At 39.5% G+C, this 18,833-nt stretch overlaps 1 long non-coding RNA gene and 1 other non-coding gene across 2 annotated transcripts; both read right to left on the bottom strand.

Annotated features, from left to right (window-relative positions):
- Positions 1-1,296: 1,296 nt before the first annotated feature.
- Positions 1,297-4,349, bottom strand: LOC142161812 (uncharacterized). Its single transcript, XR_012693444.1, has 2 exons — positions 3,593-4,349; positions 1,297-1,560 (listed from the first exon to the last, which is right to left on the bottom strand). It is a non-coding gene; the product is annotated as an uncharacterized LOC142161812 (long non-coding RNA).
- Positions 4,350-11,568: 7,219 nt separating this feature from the next.
- Positions 11,569-11,675, bottom strand: LOC142162555 (small nucleolar RNA R71). Its single transcript, XR_012693803.1, has one exon. It is a non-coding gene; the product is annotated as a small nucleolar RNA R71 (small nucleolar RNA).
- Positions 11,676-18,833: the final 7,158 nt, after the last annotated feature.

Below are 18,833 nucleotides of genomic sequence, written 5' to 3'. Positions count from 1 at the left end.
ATGTCCGCCATGTGTTGTCTTAACATCTTTACCTCTTCAACCAACCTATTGTCCTGTTCAACCAACTGCTTTCGGGCACCGGTATCAACCAACTCAGTTCTGTTATTGTCTGTCATTACCTTTTGACTTTATGTTGTAGAGAAGAGTTACCCCTTTAAAACCAGAAACCAACCACCCTTCTACTATGAATATAACAAAAATGAAGCCATCACGTTAGCGTTAGGGCATTTAACATAAGATAATCTCACATTATGTGCAATGCACCTAGCCATAGTTATCGGTTCTAAAATGACTTCGAGGGTACAAAGGTCAGTTGACATCATCCCAATTTGTTCATTTCAACCTCTCTTTTCTTTGCTTTTCTAGCACTTGCTAGATCATTTTCCTTCCTCCTTTTCTAATTTTACTCTTTTCTTTCCTCTCATTTCTCACATCCCACAATTTCATCTCTTTTTTTTCTTTTTTTTTTCTTTTTTTCCTTTTTTCTTTTAACAGTAAAAAAATGATTCGATAGAACCCTATGTAGGTTGCCTACGTATCATGACGCCACATGAATCGGATCTTTGCGTAGTTCTGGAAGATCAGGAATAAAGGAAATAAACTGACGTTCTCTGTTTCTTTTTTTTTCTTTTCTTTTTACCTTAATGACTACTCTGCTGAGAAAAGAGAAATAAATGAAGCAAATCCTTTTTTTTGAATTTTCTAAACTTAATGTTCTATAACCTATTTTATACTCAAGCTTAACGGATTTTTTTTCTTTTCTTTGAAACAAAAGATATTTTTTGATTCTTTTTTTTTTTTGGAAGAAAATCTAAAGAGTGAACCACAGAAAAATATTTAGAATTTTCAATTGATATCCTGATGCAAGGTTTCGAAACAAGCAATGAAAAAGATAAAACAAAATATTTTTGGATTTCAATTTTGATTGCCTAAAGAAAAAACTCTGAAAATAAACCAAAGAAAAAGTATTGTTGTTTTCTTTTTCTTATATGTACAATGTCCTAAAGTTCTAATAAAAATAAAAGAATTTTTTTTCAAGTCATTTTTCATCAATTTCCCAAAAAAAAACCTCAATAGAAAATTTTTTTGGATTTAATATCTTAAAAGAAAATTTTTAAAGAGGTACTAAAGAAAATTCTCTTCGTTTTTTTTTGAATTTTTGGTCTTAATATACTAAAGGAAATATAAAAGCAATTTTTATTTTGACATTAATTGCCTAAAGGAAAAACAACCTCAAAGGAATTTTTATTTTATTTTCTAGAATAAGCATTCTAAAGAAAATGTATAACGAAAATATAAAAACGCAATTTTTTTTTTGATTTTTGACTTGTAACACATTTCCAAATGCAAAATAAGAAATACAATAACAAAAGACTATGCAAACTTAACTAGACAATACAAACCCTAACATCACCTAAAAGACTAAATACTACTATGCAGGACTAGAAAATAAAACAAAAACAATTGACTCAAAAACATAAAATGGCTCCTCGAGCGGCTCCTGAATGCAGTGATCCTGGGGTATCTGTCATGCTCAAACTCCAGTAAGTAGATCCACACCTGTATGAGAAAACTTAAACCAACACTATGTGAGACAATAACATTCTCTACTAAACACATGCAAGACATGATTGAGGCTATTTTTGCAAAATGACTTATTTGGCCAAAAGGTGGTTAGAAGTGCAAAATTTGGCTAAGATCCTGCAAAGCCAAGAACCTATGATTTACTAGGAAGACCGGACCCTATGTGGGTTGCCTATGTATCACGTCCCGAAAGACGAGAATCAGGTATGCGTAGTTCGGGCAGATTGGATACGGGCAAGAATAATAAAAAAACCACTAATTTATAGAAATCACATTATTTTTGTTTTTTTTTTGAAAAATGACGAAACATGCAAAATCTTTTTGGATTTTTTTTCTTTTTTTTTTGATTTTCGACAAATGATGAAAAAGTGCAAATTGTTTTTGAATTTTCAAGCTTTTTTTTAACATAATTGGGCCCAACTCGCTTTATCTTCACACTTCACCCTCTCTTTTTCTTTTTTTTTCTTCTTTTCTTTCATTTTCATTCGCCCTCAACTAATATTGGTCCGCCAAATGACCCTTTTACCCTTGAATAAATGCAACATGTAGCACATAAGATGCATCAGGATGATCTTTTATTTTCTGGGGTATACCTGTCCTAGACGGACCCAACCCCTGTGTTGAGTCCCCTAAGTCAAGTGCACATGATGGAAACAAGCGTTCCTACTAGGGATCCGGCATGAAACTGAGTTATTCTAGGTTCAAAACCTGGGCAGTTGTTCTAGACTTGTGTACCCCAGCGGACAACTTGAGCCGAGGATGGGGCTACGTACCGGGAACCAAAAGGCCATCCGACTTAGTAACTTGTCCGAGCCTCTTTCTTATTTCAAGGTATGACACTAACAGAATAGGGAGTCTTGACTAGCGAGCACATCCCGAAGATGAGAAGAGAAGAGTTTCGTAGCAGTTTATATACAGTTCAGATAATATCAAAGCGGTAAAAGCAACATTTAGCACATTAGGCCCAAACATGTGATAAAATCAGATAACAGATAAAACCAAATATAACAATTCATCTAAGCTCGAATTTTGAACCCTAAACCAGAGATTCTGGGTTCGTTCCCCATCAGAGTCACCAGAGCTGTCACACCTCCTTTTTCCTACACCCCCCGGAAGAGGGATGTATAAGGGAGTTTTTTCAATTAAAGGACAATCGAAAGATTTATTTATTAAAAGATTTAGAGTCGCCACTTGGGATAATTTATGGTGTCTCAAGTCACCAGTTTAAAATCCCTAATCGAGGAAAGGTTGACTCTGTATTAAAGTCCGCGAACACAGAAATCCGGGTAAGGAATTCTGTTAACCCGGAAGAAGGTGTTAGGTATTCCCGAGTTCCGTGGTTCTAGCACGGTCGCTCAACTGTTATATTCGGCTTAATTATCTGATTTTAAACACATTTTAGCCTATGATTCAATTTTAAATTTTATAACCGCTTTATTTAATTTTTAAAGAAAATTACAACGTTATTAAAACACGTTTCGAACCACGTTACATAAATGCACCCGCGACTCTCGACATATTCTATCTAACATTGTTGAGATTTAGATTTGGGTCACATAAATGCACACCCGAGTTTAGGAAGGTAATTTTTAAAATAATGCGCCTAAAGCAACTACGCATTTATTTTTTTTGTTATCAATTTATCAGAAATGGTCATTTCTACCTATTAGACCGATACGTAATTAAACTATGACACAAATCCAAACTAATGTGATTTAATCCAAATAGAATAAACTCGTCGTTATCTTCTTATAGTCTATTTATCACTCTTACGTGTTTTAAACATTAAACCTACGTCTCAAATTATTGTTAAGGCGTATACTTATCCTGGTTCCACACAACGAAAGTTAATTCACACAAACAACCAAACATCAACAGTTAAGGCATACACTACTAATGATATACGTTATTCTAAAACAAGCATCAACAAAAATGAAGCAGCGGTGCACCAGCAAAGTCCATCAAAGCTATTTGAAAATGGAATAATGCCGTGAAGGAAGGAACTGACCTTTTAATTAAAAAAACTGAAGTCTTCTAGTACAGAAGAATCTAAAATAGTGAGAAGGATCCCAACGGACCTTGAACGGAAAGCCAACAACTGACTAGCGCCCAACCGAAACATACGTCAGCGATTCTAGCAGGACCTTTACTGACCGAAAAACTCGATGACGACCTCAGCGGCAAACTCGAATCTCCGACTCAACGACTAAACGGAAAGCTTGCACCAGGGACCTCGACGAACCCTACACTTCAATATATGGAGCTGTACGGATCTCGCAAACGAACTCCAAGATGGATTCAACCTAGACAAGGAACCAGCAGAATAGTCATCAAAACTCGACCAGAAAAACTCGAGACTCGCCGGAAAAGTGTTAAACGAGCTTTTGAACTCCTCACTGTTTTCAGCGTGTACGTGTGTCGTGGTTGTTTTCTCGTTTGAGCTGGTGATGGAGCTTGGCAGCTATGGAAGAGTTGGTTGTTGTGTGTCGTTGGTTTCAGAGGTTGCGTCTGGAGCTCGTAAATCTGACGAGCTGCTGGAGCTCGTTTTTCCGACGAGTTTCAGGCAACTGCGGTCAACGTTTATTGCCTTTTTCGTTATTGGGTGTTGCCGGATTTTCCTGCGGGTTTGGTAGCGACCGGCGGTGCTGGTGAAGGGTGTGAGTGAAGAGGGTTATGGGGTTTGTTGGTTTTTGGGTTATGTTGCTGAAGCAGAAAAATGAAAAAAAACGGGGAGGGGGGGGGGGAGGTTCGAAGAAGACGACCTCGGGGGGGTTTCAAAAGCTGTGCAGCCTTTTCTGTCAGCTTTCCCTACAACGTCCTCTCATCTTCTTTTTTATTTTTAAGCATTAATTTATAGGTAGAGCCTAGGTTTAGGTGTATTTTGTGTATTTTGCCCATTAGTCCCTAGGTCTTTTATGTATTAGGTCCTTAGGGTCTTTTTGTTTGTTTTTATTTCAAAGAAGAGTCTAAAAGGGTCCCTAGGCTTAATGGACTAATCCGACATGGGCCAAGAACTGAGTTCTAAAACTCTTAAAATTATGATCCAACACTTTAATCGACTCCTTTTAAAATAAGATAAAAATACTACATAATGCAAAAGCTAACATGAAACTATTATATATTTTTTTGTATTTTCAAGATCATGTTAAAATAAAAATAAGGTACTATTTTTGTATATATTTTTTATTTAAACTAAAATATTTTTTTGTAATTTTCCATTTTTATGACGAAAATAAAGTAAAGAAGTCAAAAATAGTTGAAATAGCTATATTAGGCCTAAAATAAAAATTTACGCGCTAAAATATGAAAAATCTTGGGGAGGGTCAAAAATCACATGTCTACAGTTATTGTCGCGCCCCCTTTTTCCTTCGCGGAGTCCGGGTTTCGACATTCATGGGGGAACAACTTGTTTTCTTTTGGGAATTGGGTGTTTGAAGAGTCGCCACCTAATGGATTAAGGTGCGTTAGGGAACCTAAAGTAATTAACTCATGTAACCAGTTTGCATTAGGGTTCAAAATAACCTTGAGGGGAAGGTGTTTGGCACCCCTCGCGGTCCACAACGGTGGGTCCCGACCAAACTTAAACTATGTGAATTAGTCATTTAACAAGTAAGCGGTCTCAACACATATTTGCAAATAAAGGTAGTTTACACAATCTAAACACATATACAATCAAGAAAGATAAGCGTAAATTAAGGAGGTTTGAACAGCTCGAGCATACATAAACCAAGGAAGTTTAGGAGGTCTGAGTACTCATATGTGATTGGGAAAAAGGAAGTCCTAAGTTGATTAGCCTATAGGATCAATCTGTGCATTGCCCGGTAATCCTCCTCAATTAGAGGGGCTACATATGTCATTAGCGCGTATGTCATCATATCCTTTTACTACCCACTACCCTCCCCTTAGTGGTTATACAAGCGAATTTGATTAACGAACTCTAAGCGTGTTGTTACCCGTCCCTTTCTTGTGGTCTCGGAGGAGTTTAAGACCTCTAGACTTAGGTAGTTCTAGACAATCCTAAGGTGTTTAAAATGCAAAAATCTAGGCGACAACAAATAACATGTAGGACTGTCAAATATGAAGCAGATAGAAGGCTCATGTTTACTTCCACATATATATAGGCAAATAAGCAACACGTCTCAAACACAGATTTTTAGGTAATTTCTGAGAAATCCTAGAACAGGGTATCTAGGTGAGCATCAAAACACAGAACATGCAACATTATTCTTAAAACGAAGTGGTAGAACCTTAATCAGTTTGCCTACTGATTTTAAAAACCTGTTAAACCTGAGCAGTTTATAAATAATTAGAGCATAGTTTCTTAGTTTTTACAAGGACATTAATCACCTAAGGTTTGCCTAGGCGTGGGGCTATACATAATCTTAGTTATAGGGACGTTTAAACAATTTGAAGTTGTTTCAACCTATAGGCATGTTGATTTAAGTGAACAAGTGATTTTATACAGATTGCTGCTGTAACATGATACCTATGTGTGAAACTATTTTAACCCGTTTTATTTGAGCGACATAAAGCAAATGCACGTATAGTCCTACAACAAGATCACTAATGCACATGGAGAAGGTTGTTTATTAAGTAGTTTTAATAATCTAGTGACACGATTTCTAAGTGATCGTGAATTATACAAAATCAGAAATAGAGTTATGGTCTACCTCATGTTTCTAGTATTCAAAGTAGTAAACGTGAGTGCTAAAAAAATAGGATATCTAATGCACAGATTTAGCATGATTTAATGCAAACAACCATATCAATCCTAAGCATGGTATCTAGTGCATCACACAGATCTAAACATGATTTCTACAGCAGGTCAACATGTAGCACAACCTAGAAACATGATTTCTACAACAAGTCATCGTATAGCAAAGACTAGAAAACATGATTTCTACCCAGTTTTATCCCACATAAGCATATATCTACCCTCTCTTTTCACTATTTGCCCCAATATATGTATACAAAGAATTATTACAGACCAGGATTGCATAAATTACATAAATGAAATATAAATTAGACTATCGGGAGCCTGTTGCAGGCCCAAAATAATACTGGGAGTACCAGGCCTTCAATGGTAGTCTCAAATGCCGAGAACCTCATAGCCAATGAATGTCCAGGTGTGTCAGAGTTCCCTAAGGACCTCAAGGATCCCGGGCAGTGCTCACACCAAGACCTTCTCACAATAGGGACTGGTTATGTGCAGTGTGGAAAGGCCAGCCCCGTTGTGCCAGAGTTCAAAGGAATCTCAGGAATTCCAAGGCAGTACACACACTAAAGGGGCAGAACCTAATGATTTAAAAGTAAAGTGAGAGTGTTTGACATAGTTTGAAAGATTCGGTGAAAACAGTGTAGAGACGACTCTAGGAGTGAAAAAGGCTTTCTAAAACAGAAACTAGTTTGGTAGTGAAAAATAGTTTGAGAAGAGTACCAAAACACTTTTGAAAATAGCAAACAATCAATTGGTCATAAAACACCCAGATTCATAAATACTTAATAAACAGATCTCATACATGGATAAAGGGATTGGGGACACATAGAATTCACATTAAGAGAACACATGACAGGGCTTTGGGAGGCATATAGACAACAAAATGCATAGAACACTTAGGAGCTTATAGAATTAATAGGTTAGTCATGATGGTAGGTAATGGAGCCATGTTGAAAGCAAAGAAGCACTAGACAAAATCAGACACACAACTAGAGTCAGTCGAATGCCTTAAAATATTAGGTAACTAACATGATTTCCTTAGTGAAGGAGAATAGACAAGGGCGAATAGACATGCTGGACAAATATCAAATGGACAACTATAGTTTGTACATGCTAATTACATATTGAACAAAGCAGGATTAGACATACTAAGCAAGGGAGTAAACAGAAACACGAATTAAATTCATAACTAATGAGCTAGTATTGTAATGAAACACATAGAGTTTAGGTTTCAAAATTTAACTAAGACATACCAGCCAAGGAAGAGAGCACAGAATGTAAAGCAGGTGCAGTTCAATATCTAGCCTTGGCTTATAGTCGGCTAGATCAGTGATTATCACAAGTAGTAGAGAAGAAAAAAGAGTTTTGAGTGTAAGTGTGTGTTTTTGAACTGATGTTCGTGTGTTAAGAACTAAAACAGAGGAGTTTATATAGTAGTTCAAGAGTATGGCAAATAAGGTAACCGTACCAACTTCAGTTAATCAAAGGAAGATTGCAGAATCAATTGCACAAAAAATCAGCATAGTCTTCCCTTAATTAAGGGTAATTAACCAACGGTAAGGATATGAAATATTTAAAGAAAGAAATTCAAATCAGACTTAGGCAAAGAGTGAATAATTAGGAATCTAATTAAGGAAATAACCGTGCAAGGAATCAGTAGATACTACATGCAATTAAATAAGGCAAGAAAACCAATTAAAGTCGTAAACAAGGAAATAATCAAGAATCATGCACATGAATTTTTTAACAGAGCAAGTCATTCAACAATTCTGGAAAGAATATATCAATTTTCATAAATAAAATACGCTGGGTAAAACTTTAGGAACACAGAGAAATTAGACGAAAAATAATTCAAAAAACCCTAATAAAGATTAATTAGGATAAAAATTACAAAGCAAGAAATTTTTACTAAGAAAAGCGTGTAAATCAGAATACAAAATGAACCAATACGACTAGTAACTTTGAAAAGATCAGAATCGAAGCAAAACATCAGACAGTTAGAGTTTTAGCATAAATCAACTAGGGTTTATGCAACTTTAGCATAAATCAGTCAAGAACACTTAAGAACAAATAGTTAAGCATTCAATAATAAGAAAACCTTTTGAGAAGACGACTTAGGATAAACCCTGGTTTAGGAAAAATGGAAAATCAGTTGAAAACCAGAAAACTTTTAAAGAAAACATGTAAGATATGTTCGATTCGTCTCAGATCTATATAGATCTGAGAAGATCGGAGATAAAAATTAGGGTTTTCGAAAGTACAACAGAGACGAGAACATAGGTTTAGAAAATCACGGATTCGTAACAAAAATTCTTACTCAAGGTCGAGCAAATAGCCTGAAACAGGCAAGAAATACAAATGTGCACAACAGACGTGCCTAGGTCCCTTGAAATCTCCTCAAGGATCTAGGAGACGAATAAGCCATAGCAAATAGGAGGCCGGTAGAGGCCTGAGGTGAAGAAGAAACACCATGGAATAACAGTATAAGCCTGTGACAGCGGGGAAATTAGGGCTCTGCTAGAGAGCGTTTGAGAGAGAAGGGGAAGAGTGACGGCGAAGGGAAGGGGGTAAGTGGGAAAGGGGTAAATGATTAGGGTTAGAGGGGGGTTTTTGTTAGTTTAATTATGGTAGGAAATTCCTGGACCGTTGATAAAAAATGATCAACGACCAGGATTGGCTAAGCATTGGGTCATGCAGGTAAATGATTTGGGCCTAAGGTTTTGGGCTAATTTATAAAGAGGTGTTGGCTAGTTATTTAGTCTAAAATTGAAAATAAAAGGGCTATTTATTAAATATCCAAAACAATTGAATAAAATTAATTTGTAAAATAATTAACTAATTATAAAAATAATTTTCATGCGTAGAAATGTTTAAAAAATAATTTTTAGTATTTTGAAATATAATGGACTAATTTCTGGTAAAATAACCCAAAAATTGCATGCATGGGCTAAAATTGCAGAGTTATTGCAATTATACCCAAAAGGTGCCAATTTGGCTATTTGTGAAATAATTTGGACTTAATAGGACCATAAATAGTAATATTAAATCAAGAAATATTTTAAAATCATTTGTGATTCAATTTTGTAATTATTTATATAAATAAAATACTAGAGTAAATTAATTTAAACATATAAAAATTATAGAAAAATATCCATTGATGCTAATGCATAGTTTTGAAGGTATATATACACTTTAAAATATTATAGGGAAAAATTGGGTATCAACAGTTATAACATGTTATATCTTTCTTTGTTGAATTTACCTCTGATAATAGGCTAGATTTATGTAATTTGGCGATTGTTTATGCCCCAACTTAATTATGTTTCAATGTTATAATATAGTTAAATGATGAAAAATGGGCTCTAATTGTGAATGTCACATGTTGCAGGAGTGAGGAGCTTGTATGAGGCCTTAAAGCTGTGATTGGAGCTACATTGAAGCAAGAAAAAAACCCTTAGGAGCTGAGTACGCAAGAAGACGAGAAAAAGAATAGTTAAAATGAAGGTTTGGACTAGCGCGACCATTAGCACGTCCACTAGCGCGACACTAGACCAGATGGTCGAGGCAGAATGATAGGGCATTAGCGCGGCCATTAGCGCGCCACTAGCGCGGCCGCGCTAGCCCAGTTTCGGAATATTAATTTTCAGGGGTAAACTTGGAAGTCTGGGGAAAATTCACTTAAACTATAAAAGTTCAAGCTCGCCCAAGGAGGGGCTATGCAGCTTTTCATAGATTAGTGCAAGAAAAGGGGAGGCAAGAGGCAAGGAGGAGAATTCAACATCAAGTTCTTCCTTTCTTCCTTTTGTTTTATAATTTGTGATGAATTTGATTATTGTTGTGTTGAACACTAGTATGAATAGCTAAATATTTAGTCTAAGGTTTGATGAAACCTATTGAAGGATGAACTTTTTGATTATGTTAATATAATTTGCCATTTTAATTTCTATTTGTTCAACTACGTGCTTGTTGTAGTTAATTGACAGGATCCTCAATTAGCTATGCCTATTTAATGTACATAACTCGGGAGAGAGTGCATATTTAGGTAATTGTTGAACAACACCACGCCCAAAATATATGAGAGATCAATAATTGCGGGTTTAAAGGTTGGATTAGGGATAACAAAGCCTTGGGTGTAATCTAAAGTGAGCTGTAATAAATAAACCAGCTAGCGTAACTCTTGAGAGTGCGTCTATTAGATTATCGTGATTACTCGGGAGAGATTTACGGTAGTAAGAGTGCTCAGGATTGATAGAGATGATTTGGTGAATCTATGTGAAGCATAACCGGAAGGGAGTCCATCAATAGGGGAAATCATAGCCTTAGAACATTCTCTTAATAGTTTACAACTCAATTATAGTTATTTTTCAGTTGCTTATTTACATTCATTCGTAGTTAGTAGAAATACCCTCAATTGTTATTTACAATGTTTAAGAAGTTGATTCCGTGGAATTTAGTAAGTCTAACGATAAGTAATTGATAGGTTAGTTCCTTGTGGATTCGACTCTGGGCATTTGCAACGTCTGCGTGTCCTTTATATAAGGCATAGTTGGGTGTGATCAAATTTTGGCGTCGTTGTCGGGGAATTTAACGGTGTTATCAATTACAATTGAAAGAAGTAAAAAAAAAAATCTTAGTGTAGTCAATTTTCTCTATACCCAATCTTTACATTGAAGTTTTAACGTTTGTTGACTTGGTTGCACAGGTGCATGCCTAGAAACTCATCGAGAACTGGTGAAGTATTTGAAGCATTATCAGATCTCGAGAAAGTTTTCAAGGCCTTGAACTGGGCCAACCGGAAAAACAAACAACAACAAACAAGTGAACACTTCGAGACAGAAATGGGAGATCACAAAGATAACCCAGCTATACCAATAGCGCAAGTGGCACCTCTTGTGCCAGAGGCAGCTCTCTATGACTGGGCACAACCCACAACTGAAAATATGGCCACCTCGATTTTAGTCCCGCAGATACAGGCTGAATCATTCCAAATAATGAATAACATGCTGCACTTGTTGCAGAACAAGGGACTATTTTCGGGATCACAAGTCGAAGATCCTCAACATCACTTGAAGAATTTCCTGTCAATCTGCAAAACCCAAAGGCAGCCCAACGTAACTCCGGAAGAAATCAAGCTCCTATTGTTTCCATTCTTAGTGACAGGAGCTGCCCAGACCTGGCTAAACTCACTCCCCATAAATTCCATAACAACTTGGGAGGAGTTAGTCAAGCAATTCGTGAATAAGTTCCACGCACCCAACAAAACCGCTCAACAAATTGATGAAATTTTGAGTTTTAAACAGAGACCAATGGAAACACTGCATGAAACATAGGAACGATTCAAGGGGATGCTGGTTATATGTCCGCACCATGGTATTTCAGATCTGATGTTGGGGCAGCGGTTTTACATGGGATTGTCAGATAGTTTGAAGAACATTGTTGATGCTTCAACTGGCAGAGCATTTTTTAGCAAAACATGGAGAGAAGGCCAGGGTCTGCTTGACAAGATGGCACAGAATTCAGGATGGATAACCAGGAATGCACCTATCACTCCAGTGGTGCACTCAGGGCCCTTAGATCTATCCAACTCTATGGCTGAAAATATGGCCACCTTATTGACACGGATGAGCATACTCACCAAAAAGGTGGAAGAGTCAGGGCAGAAGCAGCAAGTGCACATTGTAGATACTACCAATGGGGGTTTGTGCACATCGTACATTAGTCATCCAATTCGTAACCAGTGGAATGCAAAACATGATCATCATCACTACCCTGAAGACATGAACTATGTGTCGAATTATGGAGGCCAGATACTGGGTGGTCAGAATTGGGGCCAGCAGAATCAGTAGTACAGGCCAGCCCAACCACAATTCAACAATGGGAACATGGGAGGTATGAGACCCCCTAACAATATGGCACCTTACCCAAGGCCACAAGGATATAATAATCAAAATCAGCAGCAGCATGATGGAAGGCAGGAAGATGGGTTTGCTAGACTTGAAGCAATGATGTGTAGGTTATTGGGTCTAATGCAAAGATTAGTGAGAGAGTAGATGAACATGATTCAGCGATCAAGAATATTGAAATGCAGATGGGCCAAATTTTGATGTATCTGAACAATCGTCCTCATGGGACACTACCTGCAGACACCCAGATAAATCCAAAAAATCAAAGCTCGAAGCAGCTGATGGCGGTGAGTCTACGTAATGGCAGAGATTTGGATGTAGAGCAAGAGAGGGATCGAGAAACTAGACAAGCGGAGACACTCATACCAGTGCTCATTGAGTTGGATGAGTCAACGAAACTGACAGAAGTGACAGTCCAGCCTGCCCAGGAAGAAAATAACATTCAGATTGAGACCGAGAAAGAAGCTGAGACAACCCAGGAACCAGTAGTTGAGGTGGCAGCTGATAAAAATCAATCCCAAAGGATTGGGAAGAAGAGACCTTCTGCACCCTTCCCTCAGAGGCTGGCTAAGTACCAAAAGGAGGAGCAATACAAGAAGTTCTTGGAGATGCTGAAACAAATCCAGGTAAATATTCCATTAATTGATGCTTTGAAAGAGATGTCTAGGTATGCAAAAATGATGAAGGACTTAATGTCTCGAAAATTTGATTTCCAAGACTTGGCCACAGTTAGTCTTACTTAGACCTGTAGTGCAATGGTGACTAGACCAATTGTGGAAAAGCTGTCTGACCCAGGGAGCTTTACAATTTCATGCACTATTGGTAGTTTTGCTTTTGCTAAGGCACTGTGTGATCTAGGGGCCAACATTAATCTTATGCCCCTGGCGATTTATAAGAGGTTGGGCATTGAAAGAGCTAGACCTACCTATATGTTGTTGCAGCTGGCTGATAGGACTATAAAGCAACCCTCAGGTATCCTGGATGATGTGTTGATTCGGGTAGGGAAATTTGTGTTCCCTGCAGATTTTGTGATCTTAGACTGCAAGGTAGATGAAGAGATTCCCATAATTTTGGGAAGGACGTTCTTGGACACTAGGAGAGCTCTCATTGATTGTGAGACTGTGGAGCTCAAGATGAGATTGAACGACGAAGAGATAACATTAAATGTGCAGAAATCTATGAGGCAACCAAGTGAATTCGCCAATTGCTCTCTTATTGATGTCGTGGATGTAATTGTAGAGACTGATGATGAGATGCTGACTATTGAGGACCCTCTTGCTGTATGTCTGATGAATTTAGATGAGGTAAGTGGAGAAGAACTGGCAGAATGGGTGATGGCATTAGAGGGTAGAGGGTTCTGGGATGGAACTCTTGAATTTGAGCCCTTGCACTTGGAAAATAGAGAAACTCCTCCAGCCAAGCCATCCATCGAAGAACCACCAAAGCTGGAGTTGAAGCCACTGCCTGCCCATATCAGGTACGAGTTCCTTGGACCTGACTCCACATTACCTGTTATTATCTCATCTAGTTTGTTAGATGTGCAGGCATAACAACTCTTACAGGTACTGAAGGAGTGTAAGACTGCCACTGGGTGGACCATGGCAGACATAAAGGGGATCAGCCCAGTCTACTGTATACACAAAATTCTCCTAGAAGAGGGACACAAACCTTCCAGGGAACACCAAAGAAGGTTGAACCCCAACATGAAGGAAGTAGTGAAGAAAGAAGTGATAAAGTGGTTAGATGCGGGAATCATTTTCCCAATATCTGACAGCAGTTGGGTTATCCCGATTCAATGTGTACCTAAAAAGGATGGCATGACGGTAGTTAAAAATAATAACAATGAACTGCTCTCTACGAGAACCGTCACGGGCTAGAGAATTTACATGGATTATAGAAAGTTAAATCTAGACACTCGGAAAGACCATTTCTCACTTCCCTTCATTTATCAGATGTTAGACAGATTGGCAGGGAGGTCACATTTCTGTTTCCTGGATGGGTACTCAGGGTACAATCAGATCTCCATTGCACCAGAGAACAAGGAGAAGACTTCCTTCATGTGCCCATATGGCATTTATGCCTTTAGGAGGATGCCCTTTGGGCTATGCAATGCACCCGCCACATTCCAAAGGTGCATGATGGCCATATTCACTGACATGGTAAAGGACATAATGGAGGTGTTCATGGATGACTTCTCCGTAGTGGGTAACTCATTTGATGAGTGCCTGATATAGTGGGTAACTCATTTGATGAGTGCTTGATAAATCTTACTCGTGTGCTGAAAATGTGTATTGAGACTAACCTGGTTCTTAATTGGGAGAAGTGCCATTTCATGGTACAAGAGGGCATAGTCTTGGGGCACCGAGTGTCAAGCAAAGGAATTGAGGTGGATCATGCTAAAGTGGATGTGATCGCAAAGCTGCCCCCTCCAACTTCAATCAAGGCAATCAAGAGCTTCCTTAGGCATGCCGGTTTCTACCGGAGATTCATAAGAGACTTCTCAAAAATTGCCAACCCTCTCTGTAAGTTATTAGAAAAAGATCACCCTTTCTCATTTTCTGATAATTGCAGGGTAGCATTTGAGGAGCTGAAAAAGAGGTTGGTCACAACACCTATCATTGTTGCCCTCGACTGGGATCAGCCATTCGAACTCATGTGTGATGCCAGTGACTACGCAGTGGGGGCAGTGCTGGGAAAGTGGAAAGACAAGTTGATGCATCCAATCTACTATGGTAGTAGAATGCTGAGTGGATCCCAGCTGAACTACACTATGACTGAGAAGGAGATGTTGGCTGTGGTGTTTGCTTTCGACAAGTTCAGATCATACCTGATTGGCTCTAAGGTAATTGTATACACTGATCATGCAGCTCTCAGGTACTTGATTGAGAAGGAGTCTAAGCCGTACCTGATTCATTGGGTGCTACTATTGCAAGAATTCAACCTCGAAATTCGTGACTGTAAGGGCACAGAAAATCAAGTCGCTGATCATCTATTGCAACTTGAAGGAGCTGAAAACTCAATCGAGGTTGAAGATATTCTGGAAATCTTTCCAGATGAGCAGTTGCTCGCTACTAGTCTTGAGGAAGTTCTATGGTATGCAGATTATGTAAATTACCTGGTCAGCGGTATAGCTCCCTATGACCTTTCATCTGTACAAAAGAAATTTTTTTATCGTGACAGTCGCATGTATTATTAGGATGAGCCCTATCTGTTTAGAATATGTGTTGACAATATGATCCGGAGGTGTGTCCCCGAGATAGAACAATCTTCTGTTTTGCAGGTTTGTCATGCATCGGTATATGAAGGACATTTTGGAAGGGTCAGGACAGCTGCGAAAGTTCTAGAGGCCGGATCTTTTTAGTCAACAGTGTTTAAAGATGTGCACCAATGGGTGAAGGGCTGCAATGAATGTCAATGGACCGGGAACATTTTCCGTAACCATGAGATGCCCATGAACCCGATTCAAGAGGTGGAAGTGTTTGATGTCTAGGGGATTGACTTCATAGGTCCTTTCGTCAGCTCCTTTGGCAATAAGTACATACTTGTTGCTGTGGATTACGTGTCCAAATGGGTAGAAGCTGAAGTGTTTCCCACTAATGATGGAAGAGTGGTGGTGGGATTTTTGAAAAAGAACATATTCACCCGCTTTGGAACACCAAGAGCGATCATTACTGACGGAGGCACACACTTCTGTAATAGAGCTTTCGAGAAGTTGCTCGCAAAGGATGATGTACGCCACAAGGTGACTATCCCATATCATCCCCAAACTAGTGGGCAGGTTGAAGTGTCCAACAGAGAGATCAAGAGTGTGCTAACCAAGACTGTGAATGCCACAAGAACTGATTGGGCGAAAAAGCTAGATGATGCACTTTGGGCGTATAGAACCGCTTTTAAAACACCAATTGGTATGTCGCCATATAAATTGGTGTTTGGAAGGCCTGCCCCTTGCCAGTGGAACTTGAACATAAAGCTTGGTGGGCACTGAAACAACTGAACCTTGACATTGAAGCTGCAGGCACAACGAGGATCACTGAATTGCATGAGCTCGACGAGTTTCGACATCTTGCTTTTGAAAGCACAAGGTTGTACAAGTAAAGAATGAAGTGGTTTCACGACCAGAACATTGTTGAGCTATATTTCGAACCCGAGGACATGGTACTGCTCTATAATTCAAGATTACGGCTATTCCCGGGTAAGCATAAATCACGATGGTCTGGGCCATTTCGATTGGTTGAAGTATATGTAGGCATGAAGGAACCAAAGGAAGTGTCAGAGATCCACCTGACGGAACCTCAGAGGTCGAGCGAGCCTTAAATGCACTTGTATGCATCATGCCGCGACATTAAATCAGGCGCTACATGGGAGGCAACCCATTGAATTGTTGTAATCGTCGTGCCACGATATTAACTAAGGCGCTGGTTGGGAGGCAACCCAACGATAGTAGTAGTTGTTAATTGTGAGTTTTAGGAAGTGCTAACCAATGCAGGTGACAATGGGCGGGTGATAAAGCCATCGAAAGTGGTAACAACAAGTGGAAAATGTAAAAAAAATTCCTCCCAAGAGCGCGCCCGCGCTATAGGCTGTGCTATTTGGGCAAACATTCTACCCGGCCCGCGCTAATAGGCAAACATTCTGCCTGGCCTGTGCTCGTGAACGTGCTCCTGGATGCGCTACTAGCGCTATCGCGCTCCTAGACGCGTTAGTTCCGACGATTTTTTTTGTGTTATATTTTCTGAGTTGTTGTAATTTTATTTTTTTTGTTAGTTGTAATAAACCCCTCCTTTAATCCCCCAATCCCACGCCCCACTCCCAATTCCCATGCCCCGATTCCAAACACAAGAGAAAGAGAAACAAAACCCTCCCCAAATCCTCTTCTTCATCAAATCCCCTTCACCTTCAACTCCCCTCTTCCACAAATTTTTATTTTTTTTCAATTGGCCCCAAGTCTCCAACCACATTCTCCTCCACCTTTCTTCTCTGTTCCCCTCCTTCTATCACTACAGGTATGCATTTTAGGGACCATTTTTTTTTCTTTTGTTCCTTTTATTTCTGATTTTCATTTTTATTTTTATTATTGTTGCTCTTGCCTCTGTTTAGTCGAAATTTGTAGTATTTGTTGTAGTAACTATGGATGGAATGGTCGGTGGAGTTAGAGAATGATTTAGTTGTGCTTGTGGCTACATTGTGGTGGTTTTTGATGTTGTCAAATACTTGAAAAGGGTTGTGAGTGCCTAATGCCCACAAGGTCTTTGTGGAAAGGCCTCAATGAACGTAACTATGTAGTTGTGACCACTTATGCATGTGAAGTCTGAGTAATCGCAATGCGTCACAATTTTGTGTTGGGCTGTGCTAATGTGTTCCCGTTTTTCAGGTATACTGACTCCATCTAGGAAACGCCGCGCCACAGGTGCATCTTCTAGCAGCCAAGCCGACTCGTCCAGGACACGAGGAGCAGCCCCTACATGCCCCTTTGATAGCACCAGATTTGTCTCGGCCAAGGCTTAGGACCACTTTGCGGCGAAGGCCTCTAAAAAACCGATTCCGGAGAGGGGTAATAACATCGGATTAGTCCAGCAGCACTGCCCTCACATTTACACTGAGATGTTGAGGCGGGGGTTGAAAACCTTCATTAATGAGCCATGTGAGGGCAATTTTATGGTTGTTAGAGAATTTTACGCCAATGTGTTGGAGCATGACAATGGTGTAGTCATGGTGCACCGAAAGGTGGTGAATGCTTCTATTGAGGCGATACGGACGACATACCAGTTGCCCCATGTTGTGGTTGATTATAATGACTTTTATGAGTATGACCGTAACCCAACACACGAAAAGTGGGAGCGATTCTTTGAAACAATCTGTGTACCAAGGAAGGAGGTGGTTTGGATGAAATATGGTGAGAAGTTTCACTCCTCGGCACTAACCTTTGAAGGAAAGTGCTAGCTGTATCTTATCAACAACCGTCTGCTTTCGTCCTCCAACACTACTGAGGTAAATGGGCCCCAGGCAACTTTGATTTGGTGCTTCGTCAATGGTCACAACTTCGACGTGGCCAAAGTGATACATGAAGAGATGTTCATACGCTACCTAGTAAAAAGGTATAGGTTCTTTTTCCCTTCTTTTGTTACTCAGCTTTGCAGGGAAGCTCGGGTGCCCAAAAATCTAGCTGTGGATGGGCTAGTACCAAGAGACCACAAGTTCTGGGCTGACAAGGTAACAACGGGTAAGGAGCCGGCGGCAGTTTAGGGGGAGGATAATAGTGGCTCTGATGACTCGGACGAAGAGGAGGACGAACAGGAGGATGTGGAGGCCGAACCACAGGCCCATGAGCACAGTGCAGCAGCTGCAGCACCACCTAGGACTTCAACATCCTCCCAGCCACGCCGTAGTACCCGTATGACCGCTTTAGAGCAGGATATGGCTGGGTTGCGTACCTCCATCACTGATTTAGGTGCCCGCGTTGACGCGATGGCTGAGCGGTAGGTGAAGTCAGAAAAGAAATTCTTAGGCTGGCAGAGAGCTCTGGGTCGCACATGCAATGTGAACCCAGACACCGTCTCCGAGCAGGAGTGATCCTTTAGGGAAGTTCCTTTACCTTACTACTCTTTAAATTTTGGTGCCATGAGGACATG

The sequence above is a fragment of the Nicotiana tabacum genome, chromosome 7 (genome assembly GCF_000715075.1).
Source record: "Nicotiana tabacum cultivar K326 chromosome 7, ASM71507v2, whole genome shotgun sequence".
Lineage (NCBI taxonomy): Eukaryota > Viridiplantae > Streptophyta > Magnoliopsida > Solanales > Solanaceae > Nicotiana > Nicotiana tabacum.
Note: the sequence above shows the minus strand (reverse complement) of the source record. Positions and strands in the feature narration are given on the sequence as shown.